The sequence below is a fragment of the Crinia signifera genome, chromosome 1 (assembly GCF_055691185.1).
Source record: "Crinia signifera chromosome 1, ASM5569118v1, whole genome shotgun sequence".
Classification (NCBI taxonomy): Eukaryota; Metazoa; Chordata; class Amphibia; order Anura; family Myobatrachidae; genus Crinia; species Crinia signifera.
In genome coordinates, this window is record NC_139217.1 from 97346146 (window position 1) to 97361222 (window position 15077).

At 43.0% G+C, this 15077-nt stretch overlaps 1 protein-coding gene and 1 pseudogene across 1 annotated transcript in view; one reads left to right on the forward strand and one right to left on the reverse strand.

Annotated features, from left to right (window-relative positions):
* TENM3 (teneurin transmembrane protein 3) overlaps positions 1 to 15077 on the reverse strand; it is a 2716013-nt gene that overhangs the window by 2036385 nt on the left and 664551 nt on the right. The gene's annotated exons all lie outside the window — the stretch shown is intronic.
* LOC146026165 (oxygen-dependent coproporphyrinogen-III oxidase, mitochondrial pseudogene) overlaps positions 2233 to 15077 on the forward strand; it is a 50233-nt pseudogene continuing 37388 nt past the window's right edge.

Below are 15077 nucleotides of genomic sequence, written 5' to 3' on the forward strand. Positions count from 1 at the left end.
TATCACTCTATATATCAGAGGCTGGGTCCCAGGACAGCACACAGTTCAGCGCAAAGTACAGCTCCCTGGCTGACCCACAGTCCCTGCTGCTACACCTGGAACCTGCAAAGCAAGCCATCCGGGAGGTTAAAACTGAACTGGTAGCGATTGGCGATAGAACAGACCACCTAGAGAGAAAGATGGAAGAACTGGTCACTTCACATAATGACCTTATATCTTCATATGACCGGCAGCAGCTCGAGATTACACAATTTAAATCCAAACTTGCTGACCTGGAGGACAGGTCTAGAAGGAACAATATTAAGATCAGAGGCATCCCGGATTCGGTATCCAACTCTGAACTCGAGGACTTTGCCACCGCCCTGTTCCGCAGACTTCTCCCCTCTGTTGACCCCAAAGATCTCCTCATCGATCGCATTCACCGCCTACCAAGACCCAAATCTATCCCAGCTGACCTCCCCAAGGACACCCTCCTCCGGGTCCACTTCTTCACAGTTAAAGAACAACTCCAGAAGGCAGCCCGCGAGGCAAAAAATTCCGGCACACTAGGAGGCCTCCAACTATTTCAGGACTTCTCTCCTGCTACTCTGGCTAGCAGAAGGGTGTTCGCCCCCATCACCCTGGCACTCCGTTCTCACGATATAAGGTACCGCTGGGGGTTCCCAGTAAAGCTGCTTATCCATCATGACAACACCACCTACAGCGTCTCTTCCCTAGAGGCAGGAATGAAACTGCTTCTGGACTGGGACATTTCGATCTCGGGACCCCAGGGGCAGAAGCGCCCACAACCCCTTCAGCAGGAATGGGTTGATACCTGAACACTTATGTGTCGCCACAGACACCCCCACTTCTTGATTGACTGCCCAGGCCTCCCTGCCTTGTTCACCCCTCCAAGCGGGAGAGGTTCTAGCGATAAGTATCTGTTCTATTATTTAATAGATGCTGCGAGGTTCTGGGCAAAAGTATTATGTTGACCGTTATTAAGAGATGTTCATAGTTAGTATGCCAGAAGTTTATGTTTGCATGGGTTACAGTTTTCCTGTCTTTCGGGAATCTACATATTTACGCTGGCAAGTTACATATAGTAAGATGGTTTTGCTTTCTCTTTTGATGTCTTCTCCCTCCCGGATTCCACAGGTGGACTGTTAGTTCAAATTGTTATGTTTTATTTAAAAATGTCGTTACCAGAGGGGCGGCCTCCCCTTCTCTCCTTTCTCTAGAGATGCCAGGCCGCCACCCCCACACTCCCTCATACTACTGCATGAAAACCCCCTTTCTTTCCCCTGCAGTAGTCATGCGGGTCCAAGTTGAAGGACCCTTTTTGTTTTGTCTTTCCCTTTACCTCCTTTTCTTTCCTTCTCTACACCTGTCCCTCTTCCCCCCTCCTCCCCCTCCTCCCCTGGACCGCATTACCCACCAACAATCCATTCCCCCTAGTATCCCTCCTTTGGATTTACACAGAATATTCTCAGCACCTCCTAAGCTTGTACCATGCCCAAGCTAATTTCATTAAATGTTAAGGGGATGAACTCCCCAAACAAGCGTAGGTCGGCCCTGTCATATTTTCATAAACTGAAGGCGGACATAGTGGCCCTCCAAGAGACGCACTTTCCTCCCCTAACCTCCCTGTATTTAAAGACTCGAATTACCCAACAGCTTATTACGCTAACGGCCCCTTTAAACGTAACGGAGTCGCTATCCTGTTTAACCGCCACACCCCCTTCACCTGCCACTCCCAAACTGCCGATAAGAATGGCAGATACTTGATTCTCACTGGTCTACTGGAGGACAGACCGACGACTATTGTTTCTATATACGCCCCTAACACAAACCAAGTAGCATTCCTACGCAAACTTTTCTCTCTCGTACAAAAAATTTCAAAGGGCTCCCTGATACTAATGGGCGACTTCAATCTAACGCTAGACCCTCTGCAGACAAATCCCGACTCCCCCCTAGTCACCAATCCCACTTAAACAACCAATCGACAGCCTTACGCAACCTTCTTTTAGAATTCGACCTGTACGATACCTGGAGAACAACTTACCCGACTGGCCGAGAATATACTTTTCACTCCCCAGTCCATAACACCTATTCTAGAATTGATTTCATTCTATGTGACAAATGGTCCCTGCAGCACTCTGCAGGAGTCGATATCCTTCCCATCACATGGTCAGACCACGCCCCTGTTATGTGGCAATGGAACTTTCTCCCATCTAAAACCCCTCCCAGACCATGGCGTTTGTTCCCCCACCTCCTATCAGACCCAATAGCCAAAGATATCATCTCCAAAGCAATAAACGATTATATGTCTACCAACCAGGTGACGGATACTTCTGTAATTAACCACTGGTGTGCACTCAAGGCAGTCACCAGGGGGGCGGCCATAAAAGCCGGCGCCACCCTGAAGCGCATGGCCATCGCAACCCAAAAATCCCTGGAGTCCAAACTGTTAGAACTCGAAAATAAGAACAAAAAGTCCCCTTCCAACTACCTAAAGACAGAGCTGGCTTCAATACGTAGCCAATTGCAAAAATTGCTCTTGGCTCGCACCCAATCAGCTCTAAATAGGCTGAGACAAAGATACTACCTAGCGAGTAACAGATCAGGCAGAATGTTGGCCCGAAAACTGCGGGCCCAACAAGCTAGAAACAGAATCAAACATATAATATCTCCCAATAAAGAAAAAATTAGCAACCCTAAAGATATCGCAAATCAATTCGCCGACTACTATTCTAAACTTTATAACCTCTCTCGAGACTCTTCCACAATCCAGCCCACTAATGCTACCATTCGGGATTTCTTAGACAGTTTACACTTTCCCTCCCTTAACCAAGAGCAGCTAGACTCCCTAAATGCCCCCTGGTCAAAGTCAGAAATTTTGGCGGTCATCAGATCACTCCCCCGCAACAAAGCCCCGGGACCCGACGGGTTCATAACAGACTTTTATATCTCCTTTAGCGAACTCCTATCTCCCTACTTGAAGGACTTGTTCAATGAACTCTCTTCTTCTGGCCACGCCCCCCCGGAGCTACTAGAAGCCAGAATAGTGACCATCCAGAAACCTGGTAAAAACCCTGCCGCGTGCCAAAACTACCGCCCGATAGCCTTATTAAATAGTGATATCAAAATTTTCGCCAAACTAATGGCATCCCGAATCAACCAGTTCCTGCCCTTGCTGGTGCACCCGGACCAGACGGGGTTCGTCCCGGGGCGTCAGGCCCCGGACAATACCAGGAGAGTGTTCAACTTAATTGACTCTCTATCTAAGGAGCAAGGTCTCCTCCTTCTATCTCTCGATGCTGAAAAAGCATTTGACCGACTGAACTGGCAATATATGAGAGAGGTCTTATTACGCTTCGGCTTTAAAGACCGGATTCTGACGTCAATCATGTCGCTTTACAGCACCCCGTCGGCCCGGGTGTTTAGCAATGGATTTCTTTCCTCCCCTTTCTTAATTTCCAATGGCACAAGGCAGGGATGCCCCCTTTCGCCCTTAATATTTGTCCTTTCCATAGAACCATTAGCTATGTCTATTCGAAATAATCCCAACATACCAGGCTTCCGAGTAGGTCCCACTAACCATAAACTTAGCCTCTTCGCGGATGATGTCCTGCTCTTCGTGACGGACCCCACCAACACCCTCCCAGTTATCCACACAACTCTAGCCTCCTATAGCGCTGCCTCTTATTATAAGCTCAATACATCCAAGACCGATGCCCTCCCGATCAATCTCTCGACCTCCCTCCCATCATTAAAGGCCACATATCATTACAACTAGCAGGCAAACTCTATAAAATATCTGGGTATTCACATCCCCCCAAACATGGTATCCGTTTGTGAGGTCAACCTATCCCCCCTTCTAACTTCCCTTGCATCTCTCTCCAGGTCCTGGCTAACATTTGAGGTCTCTTGGATGGGACGGATGGCAGCATTTAAGATGTCGCTATTCCCTAAGTTAATGTACCTGTTTCGCACCATCCCATATACCTTCCCTAAAAAGTCCCTGCAAATGGCTACCTCCATCCTGACAAAATATGTCTGGTCAACAAAACCTCCAGCTATGGCCCGCTCCAAAATGTCGCTGCCTAGAGCATTTGGAGGACTTGATCTACCTGACCTATACCAATATCAAGCAGCCTGCCTCCTGGCCTCGTCTAAATACTATTCCGAAAGAGTAGCTCCCGTGGCGTGGGTGTGCATTGAGCAAGTCTTCTCCCCCCAAATCCCTCTCCCTGACTTACTCAAGATCCCAAAACACATTAGGCCTCCCCTAACTGACCTTCTCCCTGCAACTATTGCCACTCTCCACACATGGGACCAACTACTTGCCACCCTCCGTGCTACGTCAGCCCTCATCACTACACTACCCATCACCACGGTGGCAAAGCTAATACCCAATCTCAACCTGAACCGATGGAAAAGTGTCGGGATAAACACCCTAGGAGACGTGTTAGACGCCCACACAATTCTCACCTTCACCTCCCTTCGAGAAGCATACTCTCTCCCCCCCCACAGGAACACCACCACTACCTACAACTGGCCCATTGGTGGAACGCCCACTTCTCCAACCGCCCTGCTCCAGAAGCATATAACCAAGCAGCCCTCTCTCGACCCACCCTGACGTCATCCAGGGGGGACATCTCCTTTTGGAATGGCACCCTGATAACTCCCTTTGAGTTCACTAAGACCTCTGCCCACAGGAAATGGGAGGCAGACCTAGGCACCCAGCTATCTGCTCCCCAGTGGCGTAGGATCTTTTTACCTTCTACACAATGTCTCGCTGCCTTAACCACTCGGAGATGCATATTAAACTAATCAATCGACTTTACCTAACGCCAGATCGCCTTCACACATTTTGGCCTACATGCTCTAATATGTGCTGGCGGCAGTGCGGAAATGTGGGCAATATTTACCATATCTTCTGCTCCTGCCCCAAACTCAGGGAATACTGGGAAGAGGTCTTTAAGTTAATCTCCACGGTGCTTCAGTTATCCCTCCCCCCCGACCCACTCATAGCCTTACTCCATATATACCCCCAAGAGCTCCCAACAGGGAAAACATATGTTCTCGGGCACATTTTGATTGCGGCCCGAGCAAACCTAGCCCAACAATGGAAGCAGCCCTCCCCCCCTTCCCTCCTCCAGGTTATCTTAAAAACGAACCACCATTATTATATGGAGACCGGCTTTGCCCCCTCCCTGTCTAATCCCTCCTCACCCCACTCCAAGTGGGCCCCCTGGAGGAGTTACATGACAGATGGGTCAGAGGCCGAGACTTCCACCCCCGGCCCACCCGGGCAGGCGCCACTGTTCAGTCTGAATGAACTCCCAGACCCAGACTCTCCCACGACCCAAGATCCCGACCAGAGCTCACCCCCTTTACCTAGGAGTGATAGTCAGAATTAGTTAGAGTTGGGCGGAGATCAACAGAAGTGCTACCATTAGACACGAGCTCCCAGGTACGGAAGGCTGTACGGTTGGTTCTCTCTCTCAACGCTCCATGTTATACTGTACTCAATATATCTGATGTTTACTCGGCTCTGCGTAGCGCGAGATTTCCGCTATGTTATATTTGTAACTTTCGCCCTACTCACTGCATCCACTGTACTTACTGTATTGTTCCCCCTACTGAATGTAGTCCACTCCCCTCCCCCCCCTCCCCTTCCCCCCTAAGTATCCCCTTTTTTCTTTTGTACCCCTTATAAAACTTTATGTTAATAAAAATTTATTGATGGAAAAAAAAAAAAGAAATATGCAAGTTTTCACAATGTGTCCTGCTACTGTATATCACACTACTTAATGTGTCAATATGTATCTAGTAATCTATTGTAAATTCCCTCTACTATTAATGCATACATTACCCAGCTCTGACAATATAAATAATATATTCATTAATTGGTAATTTTTTATATTAATGTAAAATATCTAAACTTTTGTGTTACTTACTGTATGACAACAGATGATAGATGTCTGCCACCAATATTGTATAGTCCAATAATTTCTTCTGCTATTCTGCGCAATGGTAGACAGTGTTCTCTCTTTAATGTCTTACCTTATTCCTATATTAAATGCATGCCTACCACCATGATCCATTCCAGGAGGGATAAAATATTCTGTTCTTGGACTTCCTTGTCAGTGGAAATTGCAGAGGTGGATGAGCAGCGCAGACCAAAATTGAAATAGGGGAGCCACACCAACTGCCAGTGAGTCCAGGACTGTGAAGTGTGGCAGTGGTTGGGGTGGCAGTTGGTTTGGCTCCCCTATTTGAACAGTGTACTGTGCTGCAGCACCACCTAGGCAACTGTCACTGGCAAGTAGTCCAGGAACAGAGCATTTTGTCCCTCCTGGAATGGATCATGTTAGAAGGGGGGGGGGGGTTAAATGTAATATTTGTTTATTTGACCTCCCTCTAAAGTTCTGCAAGCATCTCATAATCTTGTCCTGGGTGTAATTTATTTGTGACTTTTTGTGTCTAGTGAGCACTCTCAAATACACCCAATTCAGTAATGTTTCTACATGTAACAGACTAAACCATCTTTTCTCAATGGATCCCACAAATCATTTACAGTACAACAATGTTTTAGTATTGTATGTGATTGCAATTGATTGTTGATCAACTGAACAAACTTTGGCACTTGGCTTACCTCAAATGTATTCTCTATATAAATGTGGCTCGTATTTATATAACATATATCTGAAGGTTTGTACATCATTTACAAAACTTTTATTTCAAATGTTTAAGTTTCAGTATGTTGCTTAATTATATCCTACACATTGTAGGGGATGCTACATACAGTACAATGCAAAATTCTACAGATAAATCTTCGTTCAGCCTTTTAAGGAGCTTTAAAAAGTGGCTATATGCAAGTAGGAATTTCCATTACTGAAGTTTTCACTTTGATACTCACAACAAGTCACAATTCACTTATGGACAAATATGACATCTGTACAAAGAATACATCAATGATGCCCTTCATAAAACCCTACGAAATCAAAACCTTCTTTAACCAAAACCTGAAGAAAGTGAAACACATTTACAAGTCTAAAACAATCCTATTGAACTGCCTTTAATGCTCAACTTTGTATCAAAGTTCTTTATAAACTGGTTCCATAAATTCAAGCAAGGTGAACAGGTTCAGCCATGTTTGAGACAGTTTGAAAATGTTCTGTCTTGTTTGAGCATTAATGGATACATTGTATAGTGTTTTTAATGGTGTTCTATGTCAATGGAATCTCAAACTTTGAACCGGAAGACAGAAATGTTTGCTGTTCAAATTTAAAAAGTTAGAAAATACTGTAAAATGTTGCAATTGATGCTCAAATAGGCAACACACCATAGTTTATACTAACTCAAATTTCAAAGACTCATTCCCATAATTTCTGCAACAGTTCTGATCTGATAATGTGGCAGATGTATTATAGCAGCGCTTATCGCGCCACTATAATACTTCCAGCTTTGCCTCATTAGCGAGGCGAAGCAGGAGGGGAGACCGACAAGATGTATTAACATCTTATCTACCGATGTCCCCTCTGGAGATGTCCCCTCCTGGAGATAGCGCATACGTTTACACTGATGCGCTATCTCCTCTATCCCAGCTGGCTGGACTGGGCATGCACGGGATCTCGCTACTCACACGAGATCCCCAGCGCAGCCCAGAGCTAACAGCAGGGACAGCGGTGTCCCTGCTGTTTAGATAAGGCTTCCCCAGCCTGCTGAAGCCAAAACCAGCATCGGGCAGAGCAGTCAGCGATGCTGACTCCACTGAGACACTGAGACACTCCACTGACTAGAGTGGTGAATGATCTGTTAACTGCTAAGTCTAAAGACCATTACTCACTACTTATTCTTCTAGATCTTATTGCTGTGTTTGACACTGTGGATCACACTCTTCTCTTACAAACACTACACACCCTAGGTCTTAATGATACAGCCCTTTCCTGGTTCACTTCTTACCTATCTGATCGTTCTTTCAGTGTTCGCTTCTCTGACTCTACTTCCTCTTCACTACCTTCCTCTAAAGAGGACCCATGACGCAAGGCTCAGTCATGGGTCCTCTGCTTTTCTTAATCTATACTTACTCTCTTGGCAAACTAATCAGCTCTTTTGGATTTCAGTATCACATATGCAGATGATACTCAAATCTATCTATCAACCCCAGAGTTATATTCCCGCCAACTAAAAACAGTTACCATCCTGACATCTCCATCACTGTTGACAACTCGACAATCTACCCTACCCCACAAGCTCGTTGCTGTCTCTGAACTGTCCTTTCTTCCCCACATTCAATCTGTCTCCAAATCATGTTACATACATCTAAAAAAAATATCCAAAATACGACCCCATCTCACACAAGACACTCCCAAATCTCTTATTCATGCACTCATTATATCCCGCATTGATTATTACAATATTCTCCTAACTGGTCTTCCCAAGAACAGACTTTCACCACTGCAATCCATTTTAAATGCTGCTGCTAGGCTGATCTGCTGATCCGCTCTGCCAATGCCTTCATTGGCTGCCTGATTTTACCATATTCAATATAAAATACTTCTACTCGCATATAAAGCTATTAACCATACTGCACCAGCATATATCTCTTTATGTATCACAAATATCTCCCATCTCGACCACTCCGCACAAGATCTGCGTCTCTCTTCTTCACGGATCACTAGCTCCCATTCACTATTACAGGACTTTCATTGGGCTGCTCCCATCCTATGGAATGCACTTCCACGGACAATAAGGCTCTCCACAAGCCTAGGTTTGCAAGTAGAGAGAGAAAGCTCTTTTTTGGGGCATTCTTAGAGTTTTGAGGAAATGAGGTTCTAGACGTTTTGTAATATGAGCTTGTATTAAGATATAACTTTTATTTATTATTAAATATAAAATAAAGTACACTAAGGGAGTGTACAATAGGAAAGTATTTCACACACAAACACAAAGAATCAACAATATATATACAGGAAAGCAGACAGGTGAAGGGTCACCATGCCGCACTTAGTGGGCGGCTCTAGAGGTGCCCCTCTGTCAGATACTGCTTGCAGTAGGAATGAAAAAAAAGACTTATATTAGATATTTAAGTCTAGATAATGGGTTCTCTGTTCGACTATAATTGTACTGAGACCCAAATTTGTATATGCAGGAAAGAGAGGTACTCAGGTATATAGTGCTATAATTAAGGATTAGACCTAACTCTCTTGTGCAGAGCTGTTTCTCAGATAAAGGCTGATACAGACAATGTTGATACTAATGAGTCACTTTACAATCTACTTTAAATATTGTAACTTGAGTATCACATATAGGGGTGACACATCCTGTGCGGCTCCAACCACCAATATCTCTTCTCCACAAGCCTCCAAACTTTCAAATGTTCCCTGAAAACTCACCTCTTCAGGCAAGCCTATCATTTTTAAGTTCTACAGCTTCCCTTTTGGACCTACAAGATATGCTATTACTGGTGCCGGTCCTTGTCTTTCCCTCCTATATCAATATAGATTGTAAGCTGCAGCAGAGCTCTCCTACCTCCAAATCTGTCTGTTGTTACCCAGTTTGTTTTATCACTGTCTACTCTTGCAAAGCGCAACGGAATCTGCTGCGCTATATAAGAAACTGTAAATAAATAAATAAAAATAAATATATTAGTAGTAATGCTTTTAGTCATAATTTTGTTTTTCATTTCCTTAGGTGGCTAAATTGCTAATTTGTTTTCAGTAGTAGGAGGAAACTGGAGTACCCGGAGGAAACCCCTGCAAACATGGGTAGAATATACACTCCATCTATATATATATATATATATATATATATATATATATATATATATATATATATATATATATATAAACTCCGCACAGTTAGGGTTAGTGCTATTTTCCAGCAGGAACCAGCAGAAACTCAGTAGCCTCTAATTAAATATGACATCATCAGAAACTGAGGGGCAGATGTATGAAGCAGTGATAAGGGAGGAGAAGTGAAAAAGGGTGGGATTCTCTAATATGGGCACCCCCCCCCTCGTTCACCGCACATAGCCGGCTATCGCTGACATAATTATCTCATTTGCAGTAACATATGCTGCTGCTGTGGGCGGGTGGGCGGAGGAGGTCACAGGTCCACATTTTTAGTTTAGAGAATTCTGGCCAAAGTGCCTGGTACTTTATCAGTGGCCAATCAGCTTCTTCCAGTCCCATTTAAACCCAGCCTGTAACCTAACAGTCAGGAGCTCATTGGCCGGTGATAAAGAACCAGGCACTGTATCACTTCTCCTCGCTTATCACTGCTACATACATCTACCCCTGGGTTCCTGAACCTGTTCTGTGTTCTGGGCCAAAATGTACTTTCCATAAGATAAGTTTTATTTCATAGTCAGCTTGGTTTACATCTCTCTCTCTCAGCCATATGTACTTGAAAAGTGACAAAAAGGAGAGTGATAAACCACCAGCCAATCTTCTCGTAACTGCCATGTCACAGGCTGTGCTTGAAAAATGACAGGTAGGAGCTGATTGGTTGGTTATTATCACTCTCCATTTTATAACTTTTCAGGCTTAGTACATTTTCCCCTCTCTATCTATTTTTATTTAATCGATCCACCCCCAGAACCGGAGTTCCTGGACCTGTTTTTCCAGAAACATAGTACTGGTTAGGGCAGGGCTGGGCAACACCGGCCCTCCAGATGTTAATGAACTACATATCCCAGGATGCTTTGCATTAGTTTTGCTATGTGGCCATGCTGAAACTGATGCAAGGCATGCTGGGAGGTGTAGTTCATCAACATCTGGAGGGCCGGTGTTGCCCAGCCCTGGGTTAGGGCCATGGTGTGAATTGAACCTATGGCCTCAGTGCTGTGAGACAGTAATGCTAACCATTACACTGTCTGTGCTGCCTTGCTTCAATAACATCCCTACTGTAAAAAGAGAAAATATTTTATAAATTAAGTAATCACTTCTAGCATAATTTAATTTACCAATAAAATTTCTCAAATACCAAAGATGACCAGTTGTTTAATGCTCCAGAAAATGCTTCTTAATTCACAGTATTCTGTATTGCAGACAGTCTGTTGTGACTATAGTAAAATATCTTTAAATATAATTACATTTGCTTTACATTAAATAATGTAATAAATGTCTATGCATTTATTTCACTTCTCCCATTTTCACTTTATAAGAAAGGAAGGTAAACCCTCCCTGTGTAAATTTGCAAATGATTATGAAATGTATAACTAACCGGCATCAACTCGCAAATCCCTTCTCAATTCCCGAACCTTCAAACCAACTAAAGGTTTTTGCTGTCTGTGCAAATGTGAGTAGCTCTGACCCTCCATTAATCTGCGACTGAGATCGGCTGAAGGAAAAGAGCACCAACATAACAGACCGTCCCTAAAAATGCCTGGGCACAGCTGTTTTATTCTGACACTCCCACAAACTACCTTTTTCAACTGCCAAATTGTGGCTTCCTGTCAGTCAACCTACATTTACTTTGTGTTTACGATCCATAAGCATCTTGCTAATTGATTGCGCATGTGCGGTGTGTATGGTACGCATGAGCAGTCATTCGATATTTGCTTGATATGCAAATTCTATAATTAAAGATCAATTCTAAACCAGGCCCTTTATGCACCAAACAAAAAAATATATACTTACAGATGAAGCGCAATTCATCTTTGCATGGGCTGGCGATTCCATCGCCAGCCCCTGCCAGGGGGCGCGTGCACACAAGACCCTTGCGTGCCCCTTGGTGACGGAGCTCCTCACCACTGTCTACCGCCTCCCCCGACGGTCCCTATCACCACCCGACCCCCCCCCCAACCCTGCCCATCTCCCTGAAATGGAGATGGGCAGGGTCCCGCTGCCCAACCACCGAGAGACTAGAACGCGCGTAAGGCGTACACGCGTCCCAGTCTGATGGAATCCCTTTCTGCTGGCTCTTGTGAGCGGGGACATTCTGGCGAGAGCCGAGCAAGAATGAGAGGGGCTCCATCTGTACTGTGGCATACCGCTAAAGAAAAATCTACTTATATTTTATTTACAGTTTCTTATATAGCGCAGCAGATTCCATTGTGCTTTACAATTGTAGATAGTGATAAAACAAACTAAGTAACAACAGACAGACTTGGAGGTAGGAGGGCCCTGCTGCAAGCTTACAATCTATAGGGACATAGAAGGGAACCACAAGGACAGGCACCAGTAATAGCATAGCAGTCCCACCAAGTTGCAAATCCAGAAGGGAAACTATATAATACATAAATGCCTCAGAGGGTTATGCATGTGGTACTTAAAATATGTTAGGCTTGCCCGAAGAGTTGGATTTTCACATGCTTATATGTGAAACTACATTAAAAAATCAGGAAGTACTTTGTTGGATAGGTGTGCAGAAATAGTTTTTGGAGCACAATATAAAGTTTCTTTATTTTTTCTGATCATTCAGAGATGAATTTTTAACCATGACGATGCTAATGAAACAGCTGTTTGCTCTAAATGTAGTGGCAGACAGAAAAAAATATTAAAGAAATCTGTCAAGACCCAACGGCGCTGGTTTCACCTTTATCTGCACCTCAGCAAAGGGCACTTCACTTTCATCTCAATGGGATGGTATTTCTGAAAATGTAATAATTGTATTTGGACAAATATTTCCATTTGTGATGTGTTTCTGAAAATGTTATGACTCAAAATCTTGAAAACCAAGACCAGAACAAGAACTGTATTTTTGCTAATTAAAAGCTAATGAGCACATTAAGGTAATTCACTATTTAACCTGTATGCCACAACATATCATACTTATGTAATATTTATTCTAATGAATCACTTTAGTAAAAACAAAATATAGGGAAAGCATACATAGACGTCACAGACTTACTTTTGTAGACGGTTTTAAAATATTTTTAAATAGATACAAAGTCTACAGTGGTTGAAGTGGAAATTGTGAAGTTGTGTATAGAAAACAGAAAATAATTCTTGGGATTCTGAGGTAAACTAAGAACCCCTGAAACTTTAGAGCTTTTGACAAAATTAATTATATAGTTAGCTTTAAATGGGCTCTCAGGGCCCACTTGTTCATCTAATCCAGCTATCTCTTGTCCTAAACTTATGTTATATGTTACCCTATCGGTGTAAACCCCATCAGTATGCCCCTCCCCTTTATAATGTAAGCTCTTATAAGCAAGGCCCTACCCCCTCATGTGCTTTTCCCTCTCATAGACTATTTTCTACTCCCTACAATGGCACCTTACCCTCGGTTTTTGCCACCCTGATAATTATTCTGTGTCCTGTCCCCTGATGCAGCAATGTTTAGATACAGTACCATGCATTTGTCCTACATTGATGTTGTTTGTTTTTCTGCTCGTTTGTTTATGTACTTTGTTAGGCTCTGCAGAACCATTGAGACATATAATTAAATACAAATACATATTTTTATATGGAGACATGTGTCCTCTTTATGTTCATCTATGTGTGAAGCAAATTATGTATTTTGGAATGTGATTAGTCAGACGGCCTCTACAGCTATGTGGCAAAGTACTAGTCATTGCAGAGGCTATATAGCCTACAGACAGGGAATGAGCAAGGAGCCAGTAATGATTGTATAAATATTCCTAGGCCAACCAACTAGTACTGGAGATGAGCAGCTGATATATTGCATTCTGAGAGCAGGTGAAACATGCTAATAAAGAATATGTGATTGCACAGTAACAGGTAATACAGAAAGTGGGGCTTCGCAGGCTCGGAACTCCCCCTACAACCATTATCCCCCCCCCCCCCTCAATTGGTGTCACTCAGTTCTTAGTAGTGAAGAGGAATGAATGGGGAATGAATGGGAAAAGAAGAGAAATGAGGGGCTGTATTGATTGCTGCTGACCAATTAGTGTGGCCCCAATCATTCCAAAGGACTATCAAAGCGTAACATCTGTTTGTTGCCCTGGGATCCTACAGGAAAAAAAAGTTCAGTTTTGTACGCAATGCTAATGTTCAAGCAGCTGATAATTTATCGGTAAATTGTACATGTGCCATGGTACTCTATCAATGCCAGTGTATAGTGCTATGTATTGTTTGAGGAGAGCCTCAAAACCTGTATCTTGCCTAGGGGCCTCGTGAGGTTTAAATCCTCCTTTTAATTGGACAGTTGCATGCAATCGCTTTCTAAAGACATGGTATGCACACACAAACAATGTATACAGAATGTAGAAACTAATCATGTAGAATCAATGTCTAATGTAATTGCTAAAAAATAGGAACATTAAATGTAGATGCTGCTATAAACTTGTCAAAATGTTTTGTTATCATATGGGATGTTTTCTAGTACCTCTTTTCAACAGAACTAGTGGATCAACAATGTTTAATTATTAAAGGTTTTTTAAATGTTAAGGTTTTGGTGTAACAAGAAGTTACAACACATATACTAGATACAGAGATATATTTATATAACACATGCTAATAAACATCGAAGTGATAGAATGTGCAGGCTTCCGGTGATTGATGCATTTTAATTAATGTTACAAGCCTTATAACAGTTTTTTAGGAAGCAAATCAAGGAACCGGATGTGTAACCATCTGAAATATTTATCTACAACTTAAATGTAAAGCCTCTGGTAATTTTATAGGAAATGTGTTTTAAATGCATAAAAATAAAAAGCATCATGTTAAGAGTATTTTTCAAATACTGTATGTCAATTTATTGTAACTATACATAATTGGGTATGTACATATAGTAGTGAAAGAAGAAGTCCATGTTTGAGTTTGGTTTAAAAAAAAATATTGTCAAAGATTAAAATAATCTTTTAAAATTGGGGTGTAACGTAATGTTGTTGCAATTTTCTGATAACCATAGTTTCGCTCCATTGTCCATGAACAGTATCTGTTACAATTGGCATTTTAAATTAGATATAATACAAACAAGTGAATTAGAGATCACGTACCACCAGTGGCGGTTTTTACCAATGGGCTGCAGGGCTGCAGCCCCTTAGGTAAAATACGTCTCTGTCTCTGCCTAAAGTGAAGCCAGATGCAGTCTGTGAGACTTCTCTGGCCTCAATGTGACTGGCAGTGACTTCCTATTGGAAGTCTGACCTGCCAGTCACTCAAGGCAGTCCCATT